The following is a 21920-nucleotide window of genomic DNA, read 5'->3' as shown; positions in this document are numbered from 1 at the left end:
ATGTTAAGCTTTAAGCCAACTTTTTCACTCTCCTCTTTCACTTTCATCAAGAGGCTTTTTAGTTCCTCTTCACTTTCTGCCATATGGGTGGTGTAATCTGTATATCTGAGGTTATTGGTATTTGTCCCAGCAGTCTTGATTCCAGCTTGTGCTTCTTCCAGCCCAGCGTTTCTCATGATGTACTCTGCATATAAGTTAAATAAGCAGGGTGACAGTATACAGCCTTGACATACTCCTTTTCCTATTTGGAACCAGTCTGTTGTTCCATGTCCAGTTCTAACTGTTGCTTCCTGACCTGCATACAGATTTCTCAAGAGGCAGGTCAGGTGGTCTGGTATTCCCATCTCTTTCAGAATTTTTCACAGTTTATGTGATCCACACAGTCGAAGGCTTTGGCATAGTCAATAAAGCAGAAATAGATGTTTTTCTGGAACTCTCTTGCTTTTTCAATGACCCAGGTGGGCAAAAAGGATACAGAAGACTCTTTCCTGCCTATTATTGGATGAAACTGGTTCTGGGGTTAGTGCTGGACTACTGGGAGGTGGAGACATATCCTGGAATCTGGTTGCAGAACCAGGGATTCCACAGCTGGAGTCAGACTGCTGGGAGGCAGGAGAATGCAGTTCTTGACATGGGTACAGGGTCCAGAGTTTCCTATAGCTTGTGTTCACCTGCTAGTGGGCAGGGCCACAGCCCTTCTGGTCCCAGGTCAGGGTCTGGCTTACTCGTGGGCAGGCTGAGTCTTCTGGTTGCAGAACCAGGGATTCCACAGCTGGAGCCAGACTGCTGGGAGGCAGGAGAATGCAGTTCTTGACATGGGTACAGGGTCCAGAGTTTCCTATAGCTTGTGTTCACCTGCTAGTGGGCAGGGCCACAGCCCATCTGGTCCCAGGTCAGGGTCTGGCTTACTCGTGGGCAGGCTGAGTCTTCTGGTTGTGAGATTGTGTTTTCTTGCATTTGGTGGATGAGGCTGGTTCAGAGGCTAAAGCCAGCTTCCTAGAGTGTGGAGCCAGGGCCCAGTGGGTTCTGAGACTGATTCCTGCCTTCTGGTGGGTGGAGCTGGGTCCTGGGCCCCCTGGTGATCAGAGCCACGTCCAGAGGCAGCTGCAGGCTCAGGGAGTCTTAAGGCAGCCTGTCTGCTGATGGGTGGGTCTGTGTTCCCACCCAGTTAGTTACTTGGCCTGAGGCATCCCAGCATTAGTGCCTCTAGGCTGTTGGGTCAGGGAGGGCTGGGTGCTAGGAACAATAACCTATAGGGAAGATTCCAAAACGGTGTCCACCACTGCCAGTGTCCATGTGGTAGAAGAGACTCCCAGGAATGGCTGCCACCAGCGTCTGTGTCCCTAGGGCGAGCTCCAATCGCCTCCTGCCCCTCTGGAAGACTCTCCAACACCGGCAGATAGGTCTGACCCAAGCTCCTATCAAATTACTGCCTTTGCCCTGGGTCCTGAAATATGTGATTTTGTGTATGCCTTTAAGAGTGATGTTTCTATTTCCTGAGTCTTCTGGGGCTTCCTAAATTATGCTCTCCTGGCCTTCAACACTAAGTGCTCTGGGGGCTCATGTTCCTGGTGCCGGACCCCCAGGCTGGGAAGCCCAGTGTGGGGCGCAGGCCTCTCACTTTTTTGGAGGGACTTCTGCAATTGTAATTATTCTCCAGCTTGTGGATCACACACCTGGAGATACAGAATTGACTCTATTGTGAGTTCACCCCTCCTCACCCATCTACTTGGGATTCCTTCTTTGTTTCCTTAGTTTGGAACTTTTCTGATAGGTTCTGATTTTTTTTTCATTGATGGTTTCTCTGCAAATAGTGGTGATTTTGGTGTGCTCATGAGAGATGGTGAGTTCAGTGTCTTTCTACTCAGCCATTTTGGTTGGTCTCCCTTGTTTAAATGTTAATCATATCTAAAAAATACCTTCACAGTGATATGGAGCCTGCTATTTGGCATCATAACCTAGCCAAGTTGGTTAAACTCATAAAATTAGCCATCACAGATAGGAATATAAATATATAATAGACTATCCTTAAAATTTGGCATAATTGTTATTTGTCTTTTACACTTGCTTCAATTCATGCAGAAAAATATTCCGACTTTCCCATCTCCTCATCTAGGTTCAAGTCTCATGTCATTATTTCATCAACTATCAGGGCTTTCTTCCAAGGCAGCATTGGTTAAATGGCATAGAGTCTTCTTTGTATGTGGATGTGTGAATGCTCTGACCTGCCAACATACCCTGATACATGCCGGTGTTATACAGAGTTCTGCCAGCTCCTTGGTAAACAGCCATTTTTGTGGAGGGACTTGATGAAGTGTATGATTTCACCAATTATTACCATTTCCAATTAGCCAGGGTCCAGGTGTGTGTGAATAAAACCTTAGCTCATCCTCTTTGTAACCTTAACAGCCTCTACCTGACTTGATTCCAGAGCTTTCATACATTAAATATTGTTCAGTTGATTATATTGTTGCTCTTCAATTCTGGAAAGTCTTCAAATACCTGGGGGGCCTGCCTTCTGTTAGAAAATACTCCAGTTGTTCAGGAGTATAACTCATCCTTGAGGATGGCTCTCCCCTTATCTCTTTATCTTTGAGAGGCTGATTACTTTATTTGGTCACAGAACTCTTCACTTTTGGAGAGAGGAGCTGACAACCTCCCTTGCTCTCTTCAGCTAAGAATTAGATGATTACAGACAATGGTCAGCTTCTTGTTTGGGAACGCTGGGTTAGGTCAGCATCCTTGTGGACTCCTGAACATCTTGGGACTCTGTCTTTGACCATCTCCTCAGCAGTTTGCCAGGTTTCCTGTTCCATCCTAACCCTTTGCTTCTCACTGTCATCCCGGGATTCAGAAGCCTGGTTTTGCCTTGTTAATTATATTTCTGATGAGCCCAAGGGAGGAGGGCTGATGCCTAGGGAATGGTTAGTGGTGAGATTTCTCTGCTTCCCATGTGATGCACTAATTTGATCAATTGAGAGAAACTTCCAGAATAACTGTCCCAGAGATGGAGGTGGGGATATATGTGTGTTTGGGGGGAAGGAGGGAGGGATAGAAGCAATGTTCAAGTGTTCACGTCAAGTGAAGTACATTGGTAACTACTTCCTATTCTGAGTATTTGTAATGATAGGACATTTATATGTTCAGGATTAGAAGATATTTCCTGATCCAAAACAGGATGAGGGTGTGTCCCCAGCCAAGAAGAGGTGGCAGCATCCATGTGAGCATGTTTCAAGTTATGTGTTTTTTACTGATGATTGCTCTTTACCTCATTCATTTGGCCCTTTTGGTTTTAGGTGTGGTGTTTAATACATAAGTCAACCTGTATTGATTGATAGGTCTGTCTTCACTTTCCTGGTGAAAAAAACTGAATCTAACGTCTGGTTTTCTGAGGTCCAGGCTACCAAGGCCAAGGAATATCTTCTTGAGGCCTCAGGGACCTGAGCCTGCCTGGTCTACTGAGTAGTCGTCTGCCTGGCTGGGCTCTCAGCTCCCAGCACAGAGGCCCTTTGCCTTGTAACCAGACCTCCCACCTTGCGTCTGATGAGTGAGGGAGGCAGCCTCCAAAGGAAGTTGTCTGAGATTGTGAACTGATGGGGCCGAGGCCATGTTTACCCTTCCTGTTTCTTGTCTACAAAGAGCAGACTGCATCATTAGCGCTCATGTTTGTTAATGGTAATTACATGTTTCAAGTACAAAGCATTATTCTGTGGAGTATTTACTAAGATGGTTTACTCCTTGCCTTTTTAAAAGGATGACATTGTACTACCCTAATTAGGTTCAAGAAAACAAGTAGGAATCTGCATAACATCATCACTTTTCTCCCTAGGGCATATTGGGTGATGTGCAAGCTATTACTTGAACTTAAGAGTCTGCTATTAACCTGAAGAATATGAAGATCAGAGAAGTGATGTCCACCAATGAGACATACAGAGAGCATTGGGTTATCTCCCAAAGCTAGGCAACGTAATTTCTTTATAGTTACAGGTTCAGCACAATGTTAGGAACACTGTAACGATGGTCATGATAATCATAATAATAATGATAATAACGGCAATAAAAATCATAACTCTAATGTGAACTATCTCTATCTCCACCATCACAACAGCTAATATTGGTTGGCTCCTACTTTCTACCAGGCCCTAGATTAAGCATTTTACTTGCATTCTCTCCATCTGCATAGAATGCCAATTACTATGAGGAAGGTCCTATTAACATTCACTTTTTACAGTTGAGGAAATTGAGGTTCAAAGAGATTAGATGGGTGGCCCAAAGTTAGACCGCTAAGTCCCAAAGGGGCAGAACAAGAGATAACCCTCCAGATAGCACAGAACATGGTCTAACCTCGCTGCAGCTTTGACCCGCGGGCAGGTGTTGTGGCCAGGACTCCTCTAGGTTTTCACACTTGTCCCTGCTCACCTGCTCTTTGCCCTTTGCCCCCTGCCCACCACCTACCATTGATATTTTGTGTCTTTTGCAATGAAGCAGCCAAAACATTCAAATATATATAAATAGTTCAAGATCGTTCAAGAATATTCAGGCTCTAGGGGACAGCAGAAGGAATGAAGAGTAAAAATCATGCAGTTTAAAAAAAATCCCAACTCTGGAGTCACAAACACATTAATGTGTCCTGCTGTGGCTTTGCCTTTTGTAAATAGCTTGCCCATATAGTTATTCCATATTTAAGTTTTGAATTTTAAGTTTAACGTAAGTATTTTCTTACACCTTTGCTCTCATAGTCCTATCTTTTTTAATTAAAAAAATGATTTGCTTATTTTTGTGCTGGGTCTTCATTGCAGTGAGGGCTTTCCTCTATTTACAGCAAGCGGGGACTACCACAGGAGGTTGTATCCTTCTGTTGCTCCCAAGTGCCAGGTGCAGGCTTTTGCTAAGCATCCTGAGTGCTTGTTTCTGTCTGCTTCCAGGTGGGTTAGAATTGTGGGGTGTCTCTACCCCCTCACATTGTAAATAGCTTGTATCTTGAGAGGGGTCTCTATGGGGTTTGGCAGGAGTCCTACTGGCCTGGAGCTCAGGAGACCCAGCTTAGGCTTTGTATGAAATTAGCTGCAAGTCCTTCGGGTAGATTACTAATATTAATACTTCATCTTAGCGTTTCCATCTCTGGGCCACTTACATCTAGTCAGTGCTGTAATTGCACGAAATCAGGGGTTTTCTGCACTTTCTTGGTTTATAGCCCAATCAGTTCCAAATCGCTGCAGCAATTTTGGTAGGGCTCAGCTGAGTTATGCTGAGTTGCTTCAAGCAGAGAATTGGTTTTTGAGATGACCAGACCCATGGGCTCTTGAAAGTTGCAGTATCTTAGCTGCTTCAATTTGATTCTTGCCATTCCCACTTCTGTGTTCCCACCCTGCCAACTTCTCCCCTGGCCTACTCACCCACAGCATAGATAGTACAAAGTCTGTGCTAAACAAATGTGAGTTGAGCAAATGAATATATGTGCAGACAAATGGTCTTGGTCCTCATTTAAAAATCTTTAGCACAATGGCTGACCTCCCTCATCAAATTAATAAGTAAGATTATTTCATGTAGATGCAATGGTCTTATTTGTAATAAACAGGGACTTAAGCTTGTGAGTCTCTCATAACATCTTTCAGAGAAATTTTCCTACAAACTTGATTATCATTTCTTCCCTCGTGTTACAGGGAAAAAAAAAAAACAACACTGATCTGTGGGACTTTGATCAGTCCCACTGATCTGTGGGACTCATTTGACCAGCAGGAAAAATTAGAGTGTTTAGGGTTTCCTGCTTTATTAGAGCCACAGAACTGGGCCCATGAGGTGATGTGGTTTGTTCTGACTGGCTCTCTGAATCTTCCCTGGTGATACTAACCTTGAATTTGTTTGCTTGTGTCTTGAAGGCATCTACCCACATCATCATACAATATCTAAGACTCCTAGAATAGAGGTGCTTCTAAGGAAGCCAACTATTTGCATTTCTGGCCCTAAATTCTATCACAGACTAAAAGAAACAAAATTTTGAGTTCCCACTACCCTCCTTGGAAAGACTTAATTTGATGTCTACCTCAGTGCAAAAAACTTGCCTCCATCTCCCCAGATACCATTAATTGGTCTTAGTTTTCCCAAGCTGATGTGCTGACTGCAATGGCCCCAAGTGGGTGGATGAGAGCTTGGAAGCACCATGTGGTGGTTGGTAAATCTGCTGGCAGATAGACAAGTGGCTTGGTTTTGTGCGTGTGTGTTTGTGTTTGACATGTCATTGATAATAATGCCTCATTTGTTTAGGCTTTTGTATCTGTTATCTATTGTGTAACAGTAGATACACAAACTCAGTGGCTTAAAACAACCACCATTGTATTTGCTCATGATTCTGTGGGCCAGTGACTGGGGCTGGGCTCAGCTGGGTGGTGGGTCTGCTAGTCTCCCATGGGGTCCGTGCCACCACGTTCAGCCAGTGTCTGGGAAGTTCATATAGGGGCCTCAGCTAGGATGATTCATCTCTGTCATGCGGTCTCATCCTCCAAAGGTTCTCTCAGGCTCCTTCACAAGATAGAAGTGTCTGGTAAGAGGGTAAGTATTGAAGTGGCACAGTCTGTTGGCCAAAGAAAGTCATAGATTCAGCCCAGAGTCAAGGGGAGAGTGTTGAAAATAGACTCCAACTCTTGGTGGGAATAGCTGCAAAGGATTCACAGCCATTTAAAATGTATCTGGGCTCTTAACTTTGATATGAAAGCATTCTGAAGTTAACATTACTTTATTTGACTTTAAGGGCTTCCCTGGTGGCTCAGTGGTAAAGAATCGGTTGCCAAGCATGAGATATGGGTTCAGTCCCTAGGTTGGAAAGATTCCCTAGAGAAATGGCAAACCATCCAGTATTCTTGCCTGGGAAATGCTATGGACAGAGGAGCCTGGTTGACTATAGTCCATGGGGTCGCAAAAGAGTCAGACATGACTTAGCAGCTATACAAAAACAACATTTGACTTTAAATCATCTTGGAATAGAGATAGTGTTGTTCTTGCATCTGAGAGCAGAGAAATTTGGAAAACAGTTCTTCGGTAGCATACCCAAGAGTATAAGAATAAAGATAATGATAATATCAGCAAATATTAATAATTGTTATTACTATATGCCAAGCAGTGTTTTAAGTCCTTTAAACATCATAATGCACTTGGTCATTATAGAATCTTATGAGTAGGTATCACTTTAATCCCCATCTTGGTGAGAAAACTGAGGCACAGAGAGGTTGAGAACTTCCCTCAATGTCATGAGGCTACTGAGTGGCAGGAACAGGGATTTCTCCCCAGGTGGTCTGGCTCCAAAGTCTGTGTATTAACCCCAAGTGCCTCTCAAGTGATGGAAATTAAATCTTCCTCTGAGAGTGCTCTCTTGGGCCATGTAATTTTTCTAGAGACAAGGGGATTGACTATTTGGAGAGGGACATTAGGTCTTTCTGGGTACACCCATGGGGCCAAAAATGGATCTAGTCAAAGGAGACCTTAATTGGACATAATAAAGACACCAGATCCCTGGAACAGAGAGTAATTCTCCTGGATGTGTATGGGGAGTGGGGAGTGTCTGATCATGGTATCACTCTGCTGTTTCTTTCTTTTTTTTTTTTTATTGCTGGGAAAGGCATTGAGGAACGAGAATATTTAATGTTCTTGCCAGTCTTTTGGACAGCCTCTTGTTCTTAGATTCAGGTAACCAGAAAGCTTCGGCTCCAAAGAAAAGAATGCTGTGTTTACTTAGCTTTTTGTTTAAGGACTACCCCTGAGAAATCTTTTTTATACAGTGTTTGTCCATCTCCAGGTGGTACCAGGTGATTTACCTAAGGGGAGAGACACATTTTGTTCAATTTGTAAGGCCGTCCTCACAGCCATGGATTAAGTGGTCCACGGCACCTGTATCTTAAGTCCTGAGCCTGCAGCCCCTCCTCAGTGTGAGTAGTGTAGCTGTGAATCAGATTTTAGAGCCAGGATTGCACTGGAGTCTCAAAGTGGTGATTTCTTACTTTGTATTTAGCACCAGAACGGGGGAAGAGACCACAGTGTAAGACTTAAGAGCAGTCATTCTAGCCATCTGACATCTCCTCTCCATTAGATCCCATTATTGTCTCTTGACTCCACAACTAGCCTCCTGCTTCTGATGTCCTGCTCCTCCTGTGGTGACTTATGTTATCATCAGTGCCCGTTTCCACTCCTGAGAGGCATTTGCTATTAATATATCTTCTGCATAGATGAGAACCTGCATATTCACCCCAATGGACTCGAGTAGAAACTGAGTGGGAAGCCAGGCAATCTGTATGGGCACAGCCCACCAGAGCAGGCAGGAAGTGGGGCTGGACTGGGGAGACCCACACTGTGACTGCCCCTCCCCTTCCAGCACGTCTCACCTTCCTACCCCGGGAACTTCTTGATTGTCAAGTTCAAACTCCTAGGGAAGCCTTCCCCATAGCAGTGGAACCTCTGTTAACCTTTATCATCTTTTCCTTCAGTTACTCTTGAAGAGTTTATGATCCTGTCCTGCATTAAGTATTTTTCCTTTTTGGATGCTTACATCCTATTTTTCTTATTCAAACCAGCTGGAACAGTTGATCCCCTAGCATAGAAACAAAACCCTGCCAGGCAGGTCTCTACAGGAGAAATTCTCCAAGCAGTGCTTGGCTGTTGGAGATCACAGCCGAATAGCTCAGACTGCCTTTAAGACAGGGAACGAGAACAGAGCACAAGCAGGAAGCAGCTTTTGTTTCCGAGGCCTTTGGGGCTTTTCTTTCCTGGCCATAAACCTAGTTGCTTCCTGGGATGGACCTGGTCAACAGAGTGGTATTCCTTCAGCTCTCTCGTGTCTGGTCAGCCTGGAATACCAAAGCCTGCACCTTCATCAGTGGACAGGCTTGAGTACCATTGGTTGCCTTTGGCTCTTGCTGGCATTGCCTACTTTGGGGATTGGCAGTGCCCAGGAGATGGACACCAGCATGTGTGTGGTGGGGAGGCAGGTGAGAGGCACCACGGTGAGCAGGATGAGACTGTACACTTCGCACACTGGGGTCCACTCTGTGCTCTTGAGCATGCTCAGATGGGCGTGCTCCAGAAGGGTGGTTATGCATCTTATCCCCTTAGAGGATGCTTCAGACGTGGCATTTCCTTGAATTTACTCTAATTTTGAGTCAACCTGGAATTGCTAGGTTTCATTGTTCCCCTTTCTGGTTGGTTTTATGACCAATGTTGCAGGATGACAAACCCTGAAAGTTTGTGTAAGCTCCCCTTTCTTTTCCCAGCAGTGAAGATGATTGCTCAACAATAAACATAGAAAGGAAATTAAAAAAAAAAAAAAAAACAACTTTGCTCTAGGCTGGCTCTTGGCAAGGAAAGCTGAGCTGGCAAAGGCAGTTCCTAAATAGGATACATATTCACACACCCCACAGTCTAGGGCTTGTTAGCAACTTTCTTATCCTGTGGCTCTTTCTGGAAAGGTGGTTATCACCAATCCAACCAAAAGACAGCATTTCAAATTTAACCCGAAGTGGCTCTTGAAATTTCATCTTCAGGAAGTCTTTCTAGAAAAGAGATGAAAACTTACTCTGTGTCTACACATGTCAAGCCCATGCACAATTCTCCGGTTCTCACCACAGTGATTTTCCATATTTAACCTGGGAACATCGAGTCCTGTCCACTAAATAGCTATGTTTCTCCTGTTTGTTGAATGTGGGTCCATCCTAGGATAAACCAGGGCAGAGCTGGTTATTCTGGGATGGCAGATCTGTGCTGACTACCCAGGATAGCACCACCAGATGGACAGTGAATGAACGTGTTAGAACAGTGATGTCACCTACACCATACAGTCTGATCACAGGGGCCCAGTGTCTCTTCTGCATTTAAACTTCAGGTATACTTTGGTCCCATGTGGCGCTAGTGGTAAAAAATCCACCTGCCAGTGTAGGAAATATAAGAGACATGGGTTCGATCCGTGGGTTGGGAAGATCCCCTAGAGCAGGAAATGGCAACTCATTTGAGTATTCTTGCCTGGAAGAGTCCATGGGCAGAGGAGCCTGGTGGGCTGCAGTCCATGGGGTCTCAAAGAGTTGGCCAGGACTGAGTCACTGAGCACACACATATTTTGATCACGTGTGTGGTCAAGCCTTTTTACTGAAGTTTACTTCGGAGCTTCAGCAACATATCCAATTAGATTATTGCCAGAATCACACATGGTATCAACCTATTTGGATTTTATACCACAGAACTCAAATAGGAGGCAGTAATGTAGGTGGTTGCTTGCCATCTATTAAATTAGTTTAGTTTATTTTTATTAGTGCCTTATTTGTAACTAAATGATATTCTAAAATTTTAAGTGAAATATGTTTGACATATAACTGTAAATTTAAGGTATATAACAGGCTGATTTGATACATTTGTACACTGTAACATGGTTGCCACTGTAGCAATAGCACCTCTGTCATGTCACATCATTATCTTTTTAGTGGTTGGAATAATTAAGATGTAGTCTCTTAGCAAGCTTGATTATAATGCAGAATTGTTGCCTATATTCACTATACTGTGCTTATTTGTCTACTAGTTTCAAGTTAACAATATTTTAACCTCTCCCCTCCAAACGGTACCCACCTGGTAGCTCAGATGGTAAAGAATCCACCTGTAATGCAGGAGACCCACGTTTGATCCCTGGGTTGGGAAAAGCCCCTGGAGAAGGGAATGACAAGAACCACTCCAGTATTCTTGCCTGGAGAATTCCATGGACAGAGAAGCCATGAGGTCACAAGGAGTCGGACCACATTGAATGCCAATCATTTTCACTTTTTCCCCCAAAAGGGTAAATTAGAGTAAAGCAGTATGGAGAATAGTGGGGAGAATAAGATTAATTAGGGAATGAGAGTGCCTAGTGCATTTCTGGATTTGCTCCCTGGATTGGTAACAACTCTGAAAGGGAAAGGTTTTCAATCTTCAAGTCTTAAAAATGGACTGCCATGGCAGAGGCTTTTGCTTTCACTGTTTCGCATGTGTTCACCCTATTTGAATAAGACATTGTCTTAGTTTTATAGAACGCATTCCTAGCATAGCCAAGGCAGTGACCACAAGCAGAGAGCCAGGTGGTGGTCCTCTAGGATTTCTCTCCACTAAGGTTGCAGATGTTCTCGCCTCCATCTCTGCCCATCTCCTCCATCTCTGTGATCACTCGGGGCCTAGTGGGGAATTCTGTGGAGAGGTTGCCTGGAATTGTGGGCTGAAATACAGATTTTAAATATCGAGTTTTAAGATGTGAGGGAGGAAAATGACATTGATTTATTTGTTCTTTTCTTGGCCAGCCTGAGAAACCTGTCCCATCAGGTAATCAACAACTGCTTTTATCCTAACTAGTGACTTCAAGAGGGTGATTACTCACCCCCTCATTACTGTTCTCCCTGAGTCATCCAGGCTGGCTCCTGTTGGTTTCAACTGAATAAGAATCTTCAGGCCGTGGACTCTAGGGCCAAGGTGCCTGTTTAGTAATGTGAATTACAGACACAGGCCTTGGACACGGAGCCATGGCTCATTCTTCTTCTTTTTTTTTTAATTTCTATGTTTGGTTGTGCTGGGTCTTCGTTGCTGCACACGGGCTTTCTCTAGCTGTGGAGAGTGGTACACGGGCTACTCATTGTGGCGCTTCTCTTATTTTGGATCACAGGTTCTGGGCACGTGGGCTCAGCAGCCGCAGCCTGTGGGCTCTAGAGCTGGGTGGATGTGGCACACGGGGCTTAATTGCTCTGCAGCATGTGGGGTCTCCCCAGACCAGGGATCAAACTCGTGTCTTCTGCATTGGAAGGTGGGTTACTACTGAGCCACCAAGGAAGCCCCATGGCTCATTTTGAAAAGATATTGTGTAGGTTCAGGTTTTTAGTTATGTGTCTATTTGAGGAATTGTATTGTCCAATATCATCTAAGTGGCCATCTTAATAGTCAACATAGAATGATTCTATGAGCAACCAGACCCTCCAACCTGCCTGGTGATGATATAAAGGACAAAGATATGGTTATGCAAATGGATGGTGACTTGGGCGCATCTCATGCTGGTATCCTCTCAAAAGTGCTTCAGATTGACCACTCTGTATTAAGGGGAGGTCTTAGCAAAGACTCTTGAAAGCCTTGGCCTTGTTGTGCTGGTGCTGGGAGGGCTTTGACACATAGGAAGATGTGTGCTATTATGGGTATGCTGAAAGGAATCCAAGATCATTTCCATTTTACAGATAGCCCCTGTCCCCTGCTAAGCCACTGTCCTCAGTACTATTCTTGGGTCATATTGTATATGATTTGGACAATCAATCTGAGACTAAATTGTCTTGGGCCAAATTTGGATGTATGGGTAGTTGTAGAGATTAATATTGATTGGCACATGTGTTTAGTTACAGTTCATGCCAAAGCTCAGTCTTTTTCCAAGTTTTTAATGTTTATGTTCATCACAGACCTAAAGAAACTTAGTTTTGAAGGGGAGCAGTCTTGTAAGACTTAGTTGAGGCATCACATGTTCCTAGGAGAGCTTGACATGTTTTGAAATAGAAAAGGAAAAGGCAAATCTTGGGATATACATTTATGGGTTAGTTGAAAATCCTACCCCTTTTACAGTTTCTTACCTAATCCTTCCCGGGTTTAAATAAAATCAGCAGTTGCTTTTACAACAGCTATTCTGTCACTGTTGTCTATCTCCAGGCACTTGAAATATATCATTAAACAACATCAGAATTAATCCAAGGCCCTTTAGACTATAGACTGCGCTGCTTGGGGCAGGAACCTTTCCTTCTTCATCTTGAATTCCTAGGACTGAGAAAAACAAGGACTGGGGAAAATGCCTTTTTTATAAGCAGGCATGTGTGAAATAGTGAAATGGCAATAAGAAATACTGTGACCCTGAAGTGTTGGTGGATTGGTGCCTTGTCCTCTAGGGCCTGTGTCGGATGGGAACCTGGGTGCAGGTGGGAAGCAGCTGCTCTGAGGGTCTTGGACGGGCCTCAGGGAAGGCACTAATAATGCAGGTCACTTGGCGGGTTGACTTTTACCATCCTCCATGATTCCTGTGTTGAAATAGGAGGGCTCAGCCCAGACAAATGCTAAGGAAACAAAACCAACTCTTTTATTACTCTCTCCAACATTTATAGCCAACTCTTATTCAATGCCCTTATCCTGGAGCCATTCTGACAGTCATTTTAATGATTTATTTTCTTTTTCACAACCAAAAAACAAATAAAATATTTTATCACCTTTTGGGTAGACTTGATATCTTTCTCTTCATTTCATCACTTTCTGGGTCTATAAAATTCCCCCTACCTTTCAGTTTTTATAACACAAGGGATAGGAATTCTGTATTTTTCATTCTTTATTTGAAAAAAAAAAAAACAACCATTTTTCTCAGTCTGAGGATATTTTTTTTGGTCCTATATCCCCAGGCTGTTGTTGTTGTTCTGTTTGGTGGAGGGAGAGGGTTACGGAAAGGGGGACAAAAGGCCACATGTTTGCTGAAATATGTGGATGCAGGGAGAGGTTTTGAATAAGAAGAATATATATTTTCAGTGCTGTTCCCCACTATGGGACTGTTGGAGCCTTTGGTGGTGAAGAAGTGGTTGTGCTGGTTTAAGAGGAAAATACTACTGCAATTTGCTCTGTGGTTTCTTTCCCAGGATCTACGATAAAAACCAATGATCTGTGCGAGAACCCACAACACTGTGATTACCCTTCTCCACTCAGAATTATATGTCTTCACCCTAAGCTTCCTGAATTATAGCTCACACAGGCTTTTTTTTTTTTTTTGGCTCTTTGCCCCTTTTTGCTTATTTCTGCCTCATTTTCCATATGCCTCTTTACATTAAGGTGTCAGACGAGTCATCTTGAGCCACAGAAGCTAGGCGGCCACATGTGTGGCTTTTTCAGGACAAAGCTCTTCTCAGGTTATTCTCAATCTGAGTTGATGTAGCATGAGATTGTGTCAAGTTCAGCAGTGCAACTCAGTGATCTGAGATGTCTATCTCCTGCCCTCTGCTCCCTTCACCATCAGCTTTAATGAAGACCATAGAATTGAAAGGGTTTTGGGCATCTTTTTCCTCAAGGATGATGATCTCAAGTGCGGAAATGCATTTGATAGCATCCTCATTGCTGGTTACTCCTCCATCCTCTCCTTGAATGATTCCATGGGCAGGGTGCTCCCCAATCTCAGGCAGCCCATTCCCTTGTCAGGCATTGAAAAACTTGACCCCAAATAGGTCTCCCTGCAGCTTTTATGAAGTCATCCTCTGAAATTACTTTCTCCTCTCCAGTGATTTGTAAAGTTACTAGTTTAGGTTTAACTCTCAATCTCCCCCTCCCTTCACCAAAGTTTTCATTTCTCTGGCCAAACAAGTGTAGCTCTCTCAAATATTATAATTTGGGCAAAGTTTTTTGACCTCTCACCATCCTGGATATTTTGTTCTATAGGCCGCCTAATTAGAAGTGGATGTTGTATTCCAGAGGTGATCAAGACTCATGAAGAGGAATATTACTTGACTGAGATGTTGTGATCTAAAGATGAGACTCAGTTGTACATTAGTTTCTTTAAGCAGCCTTTTCTTGTTGTTTAGCCGCTAAGTCGTGTTCAACTCTTTGTGACCTCAGGGATTGCCAGGCTCCTCTATCTTCCATTATCTCCTGGAATTTGCTCAAAGCATTTGCTCATGAAGCAGAAGTAGATGTTTTTCTGGAATTCTGTTACTTTTTCTATGATCCAATATGTTGGCAATTTGATCTCTGGTTCCTCTGCCTTTTCTCAACCCAGCTTATACATCTGGAAGTTCTCACTTCACAGACTGTTGAAGCCTAACTCGAAGGCTTTTGAGCATTAGTTGCTAGCATGTGAAATGAGCATGGCTGTGGTAGTTTGAACATCTTTCACATTGCCCATCTTTGGGATTCGAATGAAAACAGCAACACTATGTATATAGAGCTTCCCAGGTAGCTCAGTATTACCACAAGAGTTGAATATGATTTAGCGACTAAACAACAACTAAATATGTAAAATTGTGAGTCTTTATATTTATATATATATTCACACACATACATATATACCTTATCTATCTATATTTTTATAAAAAATCGTGTGTATATGATGTGTATGTGTGTATATATATGTATATATTGAATGACATGGTGTTTTTAGTTACTATAAAATTCATATAAGTTAATTTGTCTAGTAAAGTCATGGTTATTCTCTGCCTATGCTGTTGATAATCTAAACCAAAATATATAATTTTATATTTAGTGTTGTGTAGATTTCAGCTTCATGATATAATGTGTCAAGAATTTTTTCTGCCATGAAACAGTAGCTGTCTTTCCTGGCTTTCTGCTCTCAGTAGGTTTCATAGGAAATCTTATCTTCATTCAAGTAGCTGATAAAAACACTAAAACAGCATAAATAAAGACAGAATTCTGTAGTACTGCCAGAATGTTTAGGGTTGAAAGTGAAAGTGTCAGTCACTCAGTCATGTCCAACTCTTTACGACCACACGGACTCCTCTCTCTGTGGAATGCTCCAGACAAGAATCCTGGAGTAGGTTGGCATTCCCTTCTCCAGGGGATCTTCCCAACCCAGGGATTGAATTGCAGGCAGATTCTTTACCATCTGAGCCACTAGTTTGTCTACTAAAAAACATTATTTGACAGCTCATGATTTGCTGTTGTTCCCATAAGGATAAAGAATTTTATGTACTGAGTTGCCAAATCCAGGTCATGTGTGGAATTTCACTGATTTAATAGCCTATATTAATTTAATAGCCTATATTAATTTAATAACCATATCACAAAAGGAGAGATTGGTTTGACTATATTTTACATTCCTTTACCCATCCTAGACCTTACTAATCACTTCTTTCTTCTCTATTTGCTCACAGACCAACTGTTTACTAATCTGCACTTTTGTTTATTCAAATTCAGAGAGGTTTATTTGTGAAACTTCAGTGTCTAGTACAGTACTCAGTATATGTGACATAGTTCTTGCCTTTAAAAAGATTATAGTCTAGTGAAGGAAAGCGATATAACTATAATTACTCTGTTAATAATATACACATATGCACATGGATATTTATGTTACTTATATAATAAAGATGGAGTTTTATAAACACAGTATAGTAAATAACACCTAGTAAAGATATGTCCAAAAGATCACGGACAAATACAATTGGGGCCTTGCAGAATAAGGAACTAATAGTTAGTTTTGGAAAGGATAGAAGCCATTCAATGCAAGGAATAAAGTCTTCAAGGATAAGTGGCCTGTGCCTAGATTCCAGACCCTGGCCTGCCTAGGACTCTTTTGCCTCACAACATGACCTCCAGATTCCCAGACCTGTGGCTTGCACTTGGTCATGTTAACTGCTGTTTTGTTTTGTTTTTGCCTTTTCCTTAACTATCAGATTCACAGATTTCTAAACAAAGTCTGATTTTTTGGTTTTGGGGCATTTGGTATAACCAGGTGACTACAGGCAGTTGACAGGACCTGTCCAGTAGCTGCCTACATTCTAGCATGACAAGCCTCCCATAGATACTGTGGAAAGCAGTGGTGTTATGACCCTAAAAGTTGTCACATGCAACCATATAGGATTCATGTCTGACAAACTTTAAAATTAGGTAGTGCCTCTGTTTTAAACCAGTAACTCTACTGAAAAGATACCTTTCCCCATCCAGATATCCACTATCCTCATGCCCTAGGACATCCAACCAACTTTACTTTGAAATATCTCATCTCATTTCACCCGTAGTTGAATTGTTCAGGAAGATTTGAAGTGGATCAATTCAGCTGTGTTTGCATTTTCTCTAGCATGAAAAATGGTGTTTCACTGATTACCTGTGGAGATTGAGGAAGCATTTGTACAGCCCACTGTCTTAGATTGCGGGTGGAATTGGTAGTTAGAGAAACAGCCCCCAATCATGGGAGCTGAATAAATTCAGTTCATGCTGCACAGAGAGAATAAACCTGGAATACCACAACGGTGTTTTCTTCAAACGCATTTCCGACCATTCCTCATTTGCTGAAGAAGAGCTTTTGTTTTTCCACGTTGGCCCTATGTTTCCATCAAACATGTAGCCAGTTGGCTAAGATAGTAACTTGCAAAGCTGGCTGGAATCCTGCTTTTAGCATCCTGGCAGGAAAGAGATGTTTGTTATAGTTGGGCGCCTTAGCTGTTCTTCCATCTGGCCATTTCCTCCTGTCTCTTACTCCCCTTCACCTTGTTTCTTTGGGAGCCAGCAGTGGCACTAGCAGTAAAGAATCCTCCTGCCAATGCCGGAGATGTATAGGAGAATGTAGACGTGGATTCAGTCCCTGAGTGGGGAGGATCCCCTGGAGGAGGGCATGGCAGCCCACTCCAGAATTCTTGCCTGGAGAATCTCATGGACAGAGGAGCCTGGCAGGCTACCGTCCATAAAGTCACAGAATCGGACATGACTGAAGCGACTTGGCGTGCCCACATGCACAGAGCTGCTTCTTATATGGAAGTGTGATGTGTTATTCGTTCAGGTGTGTCCAGACTCTTCAACCTCTTGGACTGTAGTCTTCCAGGCTACTCTGACCATGGAATTTTCCAGGCAGGAATACTGAAGTGACTTGCCATTCCCTTCTCAAAGGGATCTTCCCAATCCAGGGATCAAACCTGGGTCTCCTGCATTACAGGCAGATTCTTTACCATCTGAGCCACCAGGGATGCCTCTTTACTGTATGACTCATTCATTTTATATGAAAAATGGATGTAAATGACTAAGGGCTATGAAACAGATTATGCATTGCATTTTGGCTGAGAGGGTAGGCATTTTGAGAGTCAATAGCAGGAAGCTTTGCAGTGAGTTCTGCAGGGGGTTGGAAGAGATGGCTAGTATTCTGTGAAGAAATCTCACACCTGTCAGGCACTGTGTTACTTGCCTGCAACAAACTACTCCAGCAGGCAGTCCTCAGAGTCTGCTTACAGGACTGAGAGTGATTCAGCTGAATCTGCCACCTGGACAAGAATAAATCTCACATTGTGTCAACTTCTTATGCTACCTGGCCCTATTCTTTGCCACAATCAAAAGTTAACCTAAAAAGGGAACTAACATTTATTGAGCACTTACTGTATGCCAGGCGTTGTGAAACATACATAATAGTTCACCGAATTCTCACTCTTTCTTATTTACTTCTTACCATGCTGAGCACCAAAGAATTGATGCTTTTGAACTGTGGTGCTGGGGAAGACTCTTGAAAAGTCCCTTGGACTGCCAGGAGATCCAACCAGTCCATCCTTTAGGATATCAACTCTGAATATTCTTTGGAAAGACTGATGTTGAAGCTGAAGCTCCAATACTTTGGCCACCTTATGCGAAGAGCTGACTCATTGGAAAAGACCCTGATGCTGGGAAAGATTGAGGGCAGGAGAAGGGGATGACAGAGAATAAGATGGTTGGATGGGATCACTGGCTCAATGGACGTGAGTTTAAACAAACTCCAGGAGATAGTAAAGGGCAGAGAAGCCTGGTGTGCTACAGTCCATGGGGTCACAAATAGTTGGACCTGACTTGGCCCTGAACAACAAATGTCTTGAAATTGAAAGTTTACCATCCTGATTTATAGATAAGGAAGCCGAGACTTGAAGTTTAGCAACTGGCTCAAGTTAATCAGTTTCTGACAGTGATGACCAGACCCTGAGTTCAGGATCTAAATAAGGTTTCACTGACTCCAATTAAATCCAGTACACAAAACCTTGAGGAAAACTTGTGTTCTTCTGGGGGTTGGAGATATAAGTACTCAGGCTGAGAAACAACTGGGTTTCCAGCACAGCTTTTTATATAGAATGTGACATATAGACAATGACTTGTTCTTTATTGCCATCCAATAATGTCAAAGCTTTATAGAAATTGTAAGATATTGTAATGACAGCATCTTGTCACTGCTGTGACCTAGAGGTCAGTGTAAAATTAACTCAGTTTTCTATCATTCTGCCCTCTCCCAACTCTCCAAAAGACCAAATAGTGCAAACTGTATGTGCTGTCCTTTTGTTCTTTAATGGTTGAGTCATGTCTAACTCTTTTGTGACCCCATGGACTGGAGCCCACGAGGCTCCTCTGTCCATGGGATTCTCCAGGCAAGAATACTGGAGTGGGTTGCCATTTCTTCCTCCAGGGGATCTTGCCAGCCCAGGGATGGAACCTGCGTCTCCTGCATTGGCAGGCAGATTCTTTACCACTGAACCACCCGGGAAGCTCATGAGCTTGTCCTCTAGCCTATGACAGACAATAGGAGTGACTGAAACTATGCAGAAGCTGTGCCCTGTTCACAGAGCAGTCTGTGAAAATTAAAGACCTCTGTATTTCCAACAACTTCAGACAGACACTGGCAGCTGACTCAGCTTGCTTTTCAGATTTTTTTCTCCCTTTAAACTTGAGAAATGCCTTTAATGTTTTCCTCCTGATGATAATGCATTGTAGATAAGATCTTCTAAGCCAAACAGCTGTTTTTTGAGGTCCTGAAAGCCTGTCGAAGGTATTCATTTTCTTTCTGAACACATGGTGTATCCCTGCAGTTACTCAAGCCAGTAGGTCTTGTCAATAAATCCACCAAAGGCCAGGCCGGTCTGCACAAAGCATACTTTACACCTTCTCCAACAGGATGAAAGGCAACATTTTAGAGCTTGGTACAGTGGATGTTATCTAGCTCAAGAATAAAAGTGTACATCTATCAGTTTTCATTCTTGCCTGTCTGCTGCAGTGGTCAGAAGATTATTTATTGTTCCTTCATTTGTTGTTGTTGTTCAGTTGATCATTTGTGTCTGACTCTTTGCAACCCCATGAACTGCAGCACACCAGGCTTCCCTGTCCTTTACCAACTGCTGGAGCTTGCTCAAACTCATGTCCATTGAGTCAATGATGCCATCCAACTATCTTGTCCTCTGTTGTCCCCTTCTCCTTCTGCTTTCAATCTTTCCCAGCATCAGAGGAAGTGAGTTTTCTAATGAGTCAGCACTTCGAATCAGGTAGCCAAAGTATTGGAGCTTCAGCATCAGTCCTTCTAATGAATCTTCAGGATTGATTTCCTTTAGGATTGATTAGGTTGATCTCCTTGCAGTTCAAGGGACTCTCAAGAGTCTTCTCTAACACAACAGCTCAAAAGCATCAATTCTTTGGCACTCAGCCTTGTTTATGGTCCAAGTCTCACATCTCACATACATGACTACTGGAAAAACCATAGCTCCTTCATTAGCTAATTTGTAAATACCCACGCGTGGGGCCAAGGAAGGAGAGTCCCAGCTGTGCTCTGTGATCTCAGAACCACTGACTACTGGTGGGCAGGAGAGAGAAGTGCATGCCGGGAAGCCCACTTTCCTGTTCCACAATGATGCTTGAGTGCTATTTGTTCAGGAATAATTGAAAGGGAGGTTTGTGCATACAGTTACCAGCCAGGGGATTTTCTCCTGGCATAATTATGGGTCTTCCGGGGGATTAGAAAGCTCTGCAGTTATGCAGATGACTTGCAAAGGCAACAGGAGATATTTTACTACTCAGACCAAGTCGAGCTATCTCAATAACCCAGCAGCTAGCTGACAGTGCCAATCACTATTGTAAAATCAGGAGCTTTTGTGTTAGTGAATTGCTTGTGAAGCCCAAAGAGCTGGGTAACTATTTTAAGGAGATTTTTATATTTCTGACAGAGGTGATTAAAAAACAGGCTCTACTGCTCATATCAGCAGATAGACTGCAGACATCATATTTCGCCCAGATTGCGAAGTAGGATACAGTTCTGTTTGCAGTGTTGGTGAGTGCTGGAAAAGTAATTTTGATTTGTCATTTGGTAAACTGGGCATTCTGAATATGAAGGAGTTAATCAGTTCACAGAGGGCTGTCATTAATCCATAACTTACAGGCCCTTTTGGAAACGTCTCTTGCCACTAGTGTCACTGCAGGCAAAGTCACAGTCTCCTTAGAATCCTTCATCCCAAAATGGTCCCTTCCAGTCCTGCCAGGGGTGAACTCAGCTTGCACTGTTGGTTTGTATATCATCTGTATAGACTCCAATTTTCCTAAATTTACAGTCAGGAGCATAGTTAGTTTAGGAGTTTTTTTAATTAGATGAGATAATTCACAAAACTGGTAAGAAATCTTTCAGCCTAAGTTAAAATGGAAACAGCTATATCTTCAGTAGAAATTGTCTGTAAAATTCTGCCACCTTTGTTTATTTTTCTTGACAGTATGGAGAGGAAATACCAGAATTGAAAGTCTGTCCCTTAGTAACTGGCAAAAAGGTGTGTTCTGGTCTCCCTAACTTTTCTCTGGGTATATTTAATCAGTGTTTGCTGTCAAAGAAGAGAAATGTCTAGCTTCAGCAAAGATGCTTTGTCCGTCTCGATAAACACGGCTAAGGTGACAGTAGGCCCTGTGTGAAGAAGTGAAAGGGAATACTTTTTTTTATGACTGGAATGCAAAAAGACAGATTTACTAGGGACTCTGCTGGGCTTTTCTCCGTAAACTTCCTGATTCAGCGGGTGATGCAGTCTCAGGGACGTTATGTACTGTTACACAAGTGAAACCAGCAGATTTAATGACTCTGTGCTTCTGGGTCATAATTCTTTGGTAACAGTGAGAATCTCAAACCTGCAGCACTCCTTTATCTTCCCCAGGGCACAGACATTTCTCTTCATAAGGTGGGGTTTTGTTTTGTTTTGTTGTGTCTTTTTGCCTTAGTCTCCAAAAAGACTATAGTGAGGAAAAGAAATAAGCCAGTCTTGAAATATGAACGAGTCAGAGAAAAGTATTAACCAGACTCTTACCTTATTAGAAGTTCCCTAAGAGGCTTAATGTGGGAAGAAGCTCGAGTAGGCATCAGTCCCGCTGTTCTGAGGCCAGCCTGCTGAGCATGTGCAGGGGCTGTATCCCCTTCGTGGTCCCTGCCACCTGTGTGGGTCGGTTTAGGGCAC

The 21920-nt window shown here is 43.0% G+C and overlaps 1 protein-coding gene across 4 annotated transcripts in view; it reads left to right on the top strand.

Annotated features, from left to right (window-relative positions):
• Window positions 1–21920, top strand: part of LYPD6B (LY6/PLAUR domain containing 6B) — a 229674-nt gene that overhangs the window by 163441 nt on the left and 44313 nt on the right. The window lies entirely within an intron of this gene.

The sequence above is a fragment of the Odocoileus virginianus genome, chromosome 13 (genome assembly GCF_023699985.2).
Source record: "Odocoileus virginianus isolate 20LAN1187 ecotype Illinois chromosome 13, Ovbor_1.2, whole genome shotgun sequence".
Taxonomy (NCBI): domain Eukaryota; kingdom Metazoa; phylum Chordata; class Mammalia; order Artiodactyla; family Cervidae; genus Odocoileus; species Odocoileus virginianus.
The sequence above is the reverse complement of the archived record's forward strand: the minus strand, read 5'-3'. Positions and strand labels throughout refer to the sequence as shown.